This window comes from Miscanthus floridulus, chromosome 16, assembly GCF_019320115.1.
Source record: "Miscanthus floridulus cultivar M001 chromosome 16, ASM1932011v1, whole genome shotgun sequence".
NCBI classification, from domain to species: domain Eukaryota; kingdom Viridiplantae; phylum Streptophyta; class Magnoliopsida; order Poales; family Poaceae; genus Miscanthus; species Miscanthus floridulus.
The window spans coordinates 22,750,008-22,756,400 of NC_089595.1; the positions used below are offsets into that span (position 1 = coordinate 22,750,008).

At 45.9% G+C, this 6,393-nt stretch overlaps 1 pseudogene; it reads right to left on the reverse strand.

Annotated features, from left to right (window-relative positions):
- Positions 1-2,972: 2,972 nt before the first annotated feature.
- On the reverse strand, positions 2,973-3,849 carry LOC136510419 (uncharacterized; annotated as a pseudogene).
- Between the last annotated feature and the right edge of the window lie 2,544 nt (positions 3,850-6,393).

Genomic DNA, 6,393 nt, shown 5'->3' on the forward strand with positions numbered 1-6,393 from the left:
CACTTGATATAGAAGTGGCGCCCATGCGATTAACGCTGCATGGACAATGCTGCATACGTGACTAGTACGTATTCACTTCATGTACCTTCGCTTTACGGGACATGCACGGGTAAACACACCTCGGCTGTGCGACCATGACCACCATCACATGGTAGATACTTACTCCCTGTATGTTGCCATATAGAATGTCCTTAGGTAGGTCACTTCTTGAGGGAAGTGTCTGGATTCACATCACCGGCAAGAGGGCTACATCTCCACATCGTGCAGCCGATGTCCGGAATCACATCTTCGGAGGGAGGGCTACATCTTGACATCATGCAAGCCGATGTTACTTACCTTCTTACCTTAGCGTAGGTGTGACGTTATAGAATAGTAAGTTGAAATGTAAATAACGCAAAATGTAAACCCTTCCCATACATAACTTTATTGAGTTAGTTTACATAGTTGCCATTATTTACATAACCTCTCACTCACAAACCCATAATTTTACTTAGAACTGCCAGCGCACTCATTTTATACATAGGGCGATACTTTATATGCTATTTTCACTAAAGTTGGCGCACTTTCGATTTATCGGATAAATTGATTTTCCACCTGACTTCCTGAAGAAGAGTTGAACACCTTCCGATGCCTTCTACTTGAGTCATCAAAAAGTCTCCATGAGACATTGATAGCAAGCATAAGGGAAGTTAGAAGAGCATTTTTAATTAGTTTCTTTCAAACACTTTTAATTGCAAAATCCTTTTGAAGTTTTCAAAAGTAATGTTAGAAAATCCAATGTATGAGCCCTGATACCAGCTGTGGCAGAACCACCCAAATTATGCTAGCCCACATGCACCTGTCATTGTCCTAAAGACCTCTGACTGCTGCACACTGGGAGCCTAATAATCTGGTAGTCTGTCTGGTGTCCTTGGGGAACTTCAAATCATCCATATTTTACAACCTATACAGGATCAACAATGGAGTCACCACAACATTACAACATTGGTACAATAATATCATACATTAGAGTTGCGTAAGATTTACAACGTTAGGTTACAAAACATGTTATGGGATCTTGACGATTCAGGTGAGCCTTGCTACAACAGAGCAACTCTCAGAATGCTAGGGAAGGAGAGGAAATAAGGTGTTCTCTGTGAGAATGGGGATGGAGTGAGGCTCATTTTATAGCCCGTGTGGGTGTGTGGCTGACCTACTAGGTATTGTGTTTAGGTTCCAAACACAGAAGAGGGACAAAGTATAAACATAGAAGAGGGACAAAGATATCGTATGATGACACAACATAGTTGGGAAAATCAAAAAATATTTTTCCTACTAAGATACACCTGTGGATAGGTGCCTAAATTTATTTTACTAGGACATGTGCTACACAAATAAGTGTTCATGGCTCGATGAGTCGTCAAGAAAAAGTTATGAAACTTGCTCTCACTAGAATATGGTCTAGCACCACTCTAATAAGTTCAATTATCAAGAAAATATCATCCTTGTTCATTTTGAATACAGAGTGTAAGTGTGACCCACAAATAATATGTGCGCGTGTGTGACACATGCATTCAAAATGCATTTCGCAACAATCAAATGAAGTAATAAAACTCATAATTAACACACGATGAGGTTGTTCTTTGTGTCCCTAGCTTCCTCCATGCGCTTCTCCAACACCTTCTTGACCGCACGTCATGCTTCTTCAACACCTTCTTGACAACACCGGCGCATTAGCTACCATTGGTGGCGCCATTGCAAATGGTGGCACTATTAGTGGCTCCTGCGATGATGCCATCAGGGGCTCCTACGATGGCACCAACAACAGCTCGGGTTCCAGCGCGGCTGCTGCTGCACATACAGTGGCGTGTTTGCCACCATTGGTGGCACCACCATCAGTGGCTCCTACTACGACAACACAAGCACCACCACCGTAGCTTCTTCTAGTGCGAGCGCTGGTGGAACAACTGCCGCTGTGGCCGAGGTGAGCGAGTTCATGTGCTCGTAAACCCTATCGGTCGCTATAGACTTATAGCGATGCCACTTCCTGCGACTTTTACATCATTGGTCGCTATAACAACTTTTAGCGACCGATTTGGAGTCGCTACAGATTGGCTGTGGTTAGTGTTAGGGGTGTTGGTAGGTGCCTGCCCCCTCTTAGCCCCATCTCCCTTTTCCTCCACCATAGGGTGTTTGACTTGCATCTTCAGCTCCATGATACATCAGCGTAGCATTTCTCATGATCCATCATGTTCTTTGAGGGGGTTAGCTGTGTACCTGTCTGGGATGACTTTGGCCTCTAACAGCACCGGCTAGATGGTTGGTTCAACCTCACCAGCACTGTACATCACCATGGGGATAGGGACATCATAGTGGGCTAGAGAGGTCCTCAGCGTTCTGGAGCACCTTGGCATGGCCCCTCAGGGACACCACCAGCCACGCGTTCTTGTTGGCAATCCATGGGATCTTGATGCTCTGGTGAGCCTTGCTACAATAGAGCAACTCTCGAAATGCTAGAGAAGGAGAGGAAAAAAGGTGTTCTCTCTTGGTTGGTGTGCGAATGGGGATGGAGAGATGCTCATTTTATAGCCCATGTGGGTGGGTGGCTAACCTACAGGAAATTGTGTTTGGTTCCAAACACAAAAGAGGGACAAAGTATAAACATAAAAGAAGGACAAGGATATCGATCTGAGGACACTACATAGTTGGGCAAATCAAAATATTTTTTTCCTACTAAGATACACCTGTGGATATGTGTATAACTTCATTTTACTAGGACATGTGCTACACAAATAAATGTTCATGACACGATGAGTCATCAAGAAAAAGTTGTGAACTTGATCTCACAAAATATGGTCTAGCACCACTCTAATAAGTTCAATTATCTAGAAATTATCAACCTTGTTCATTTTGTATACGAGTGTAAGTGTATGACCCACAAATAAGATGCGCGCGTGTGTGACACATGCATTCAAAATGCATATAGGCACCAATCAAACTGAAGTAACAAAACTCATAATTAAGACACGATGAGGTTGTTGTTGATTGTGTCGGTAGCTTCCTCCATGCACTTCTCCAACACCTTCTTGACCGCATGTCATGCTTCTCCAACACTTTCTTAACAACACCGGCATGTCAGCTACCATTGGTGGTGCCATCACAAATGGTGGCACCATCAGTGGGTCCTGTGATGGTGCCATCAGGGGCTCCTGCGGTGGCACCAGCAACAGCTCGGGTTTCAGCAGCGGTGGTGGCTACACAAACAGTGGTGCGTTCGCCACCACCGGCGATGCCCTAGCAAGTGGCTCCTTCTGTGACCACACAAGCACCACGCCACAACTTCTTCTAGTGCGAGCGACGGCAGAACGACCACCACTATGGCCAAGGTGAGCGAGTTCAGGCACTCAGCTCATAGACGGTGCTCCTGAGCAAGTCCACCTCTGACCAGACGATGGCGGCAAACTCAGATGCTAGGTCATCGAGGTTGCTATGGCGGCCAAGGCTGATGACGTTGAGGATGAGGTTGACCTCGAGCTAGCAGGCGATGGCCTTGTAGCTCTCGAACCGTTTCCCCATCTTCTTCAAGCCCTAGCGTAGGAAGACCTCGTTGTCTAGCCTGTGCGTCCCCTTGGAGGCCTCAGGCAGCTCTAAATACTTCTGCATGATGCCCTTGGCCTTGTCAAGCTCTGGTGGCTAGAACGCCAGCTTGACATTATCGGGGCCTTACACCGCCATGGCCATAGGGATTTTGCAGAGGATGGAGAGCATTGCCTTCTCCAGCAGCGCGGCACGGTGCTTCCAGAACGTCGCGTTCTGCATGGTGTTCTTGACGATCCATTGGATCTTGAGCTTCCTGTGATTATGAGGCATCGCGCTAGGCGAGGATCGGAACCCCTGGCTGACGGCCAGGATGCAATGCAACAAAAGCACAAACTCCCTCTTTCCCTATGAGGACAACACTAACAACACTGGCCCGTGAGGACGAACTCGATATTTAGTAGGAAATAATAAAAATCACAAAAAGTTGGGATAATATTAAAAAGACCTAATTCTGAATTACATAATATGCTATTAGAGATTAATATAGAGGGAAGACAAGAAATCAAACCATAAATAATATCATTAACTAGCTAATTGTATTATTAATAAGTAGCTAATTAAAGTAGAGTAATGTAGTAGACTTAGGGTGTTGGCAGGTGCCGGGCCCCTCTCAGCCCTATCTCCCCTTCCCTCCACCACATGGTGTTTGACCTGCATCTTCAGCTCCACGATACACTGGTATAGCATTTCTCATGATCCATCATGTTCTTCCAAGGTTAGCTGTGTACCTCTCCAAGGCGACGTTGGCCTTTGGCTCTGCCGGCTAGAAGGTCGGCTCAACCTCACCGGCATTGCGCATCACCATGGGGATTGAGACATCATAGTGGGACAAAGAGCTCCTCGGCCTTCTTGAGCAGCTTGGCGTGGCCACTCAGGGACACCACCAGCCACGCATTCTTGTTGGCGATCCATGGGATCTTGACGCTCCGGTGAGCCTTGCTACAAGAGAGCAACTCTGAGAATGCTAGAGAAGGAGAGGAAATAAGGTGTTCACTCGAGGAGGAGTCAGTTGCTACGTAAAAGCTACACCTTGTGTGTGTGTGACACATGCATTCAAAAATCAAAATGCATATATGGGCAACAATCAAAATGAAGTAATAAAACTCATAACTAACACATGATGAGGTTGTTGTTGATTGTGTCGGTAGCTTCGCTATGCGCCTCTCTAGCACCTTCTTGACGATAGCAAGGAGCTCTAGGGGCACATCACCTATGTCCTTGTGGCCCTGGATGATGTCATGGACGATGAGGTTAGACTTCGCTTCATCGTTGGTGGCCTTCTGGGGTTTGACCTGTGTCTTCATCTTGAGGATGCACCCAACTAGGAACTCATCCTGGTCCAACATGTTCCTCAAGGAGGAGTCAGTTGCAGCGTACCTCTGTAGCACGACCGTGGTCTCCAGCACCAATGGCCAAACGGTCGGTTTAGCCCCACTAGGCAGTGCGTCACCATGATGACGATGGAGACATTGCTGAGGGCGGATGTACTCATGTGGTATAAATTACAGCATTTCTATGTATTCCAATGAAAGTTAATTAGACAAACAAGCATCAAAGCTGGACAATAATTTTACTCAATTCTTTAACCATGACATAGGAGTACACCTTTGTATTAAGTGTGACTAACACAAAATATGGTCTTGACACCACTCTAATAAGTTTAGTTATCTAAAAATGTAAACCATGTTCACTTTATATAGAGTAAGTGTAACTCACAAATAAGATGCGCTCTTGTGTGACACACGATGCAAGATGGATATATAGGCAACAATCAAAATGATGTAATAAAACTCATTACTCACACACGATGTGGTTGTTGTTGATTGTGTCAATAGCTTCCTCCTTGCGCTTCTCCAGCACCTTCTTGACATTGGCGAGGAGCTTAAGGGGTACATCGCCAATGCCTTGTGGCCCTGGATGACATCATGTCGGACGAGGTTAGCCTTCGGTGATTGACCTGAGTCTTTAGCTCGACGATGCACCCATCTAGGAACTCATCTTGGTCCAACATGTTCCTCTAGGAGGAGTCAATTGCTGCGTACCTCTGCAGCATGACCGTGGTCTCCGGCGCCACTGGCCAGACGGTCAGCTTGGCCCCCTAGGCCATGCGTCACCACAATGATAGTGGAGACGTCGCTGAGGGCCGATGTACTCATGTGGTATAAATTATAACATCTATGTATTCCAATGGAAGTTAATTGGATAAACAGAGCATCAAAGCTAGAAAATAGTTTTACATAATTCTTTAACCATGATACAGGAATACACCTCAGTATTAAGTGTGACTAACACAGAATATGGTCAAGAAACCACTCTAATAAGTTCAATTATCTAGAAAATGTCAACCATGTTCACTTTATATGAGTGTAAGTGTAACTCACAATTAAGATGCGCTCGTATGTGACACATGATGCAAGATGCATATATAGGCAATAATGAAAATGAAGTAATGGAGGACACAATGAGGTTGTTGTCAATTGCGTCGGTAGCTTCCTCCATGTGCTTCTCCATCACCTTCTTGATGTTGGCGAGGAGCTTGAGAGGCACATCGCCGATGCCCTTGTAGCCTTGGATGACGTCATGGAGGATGAGGTTAGCCTTCACTTTGTCATTGGTGGACTTCTGGTGTTTGACCCGTGACTTTAGCTTGGCGATGCGCCCACCTAGGAACTCATCGTCTTGGTCAAACATGTTCCTCTAGGAGGAGTTAGTTGTTGCATACCACTACAGCATGACCATGGTTCCTGGCGGCATTGGCCAGATGGTCGGCCCAGCCCCACCAGGCCATGCATCACTACGATGATGGTGGAGACG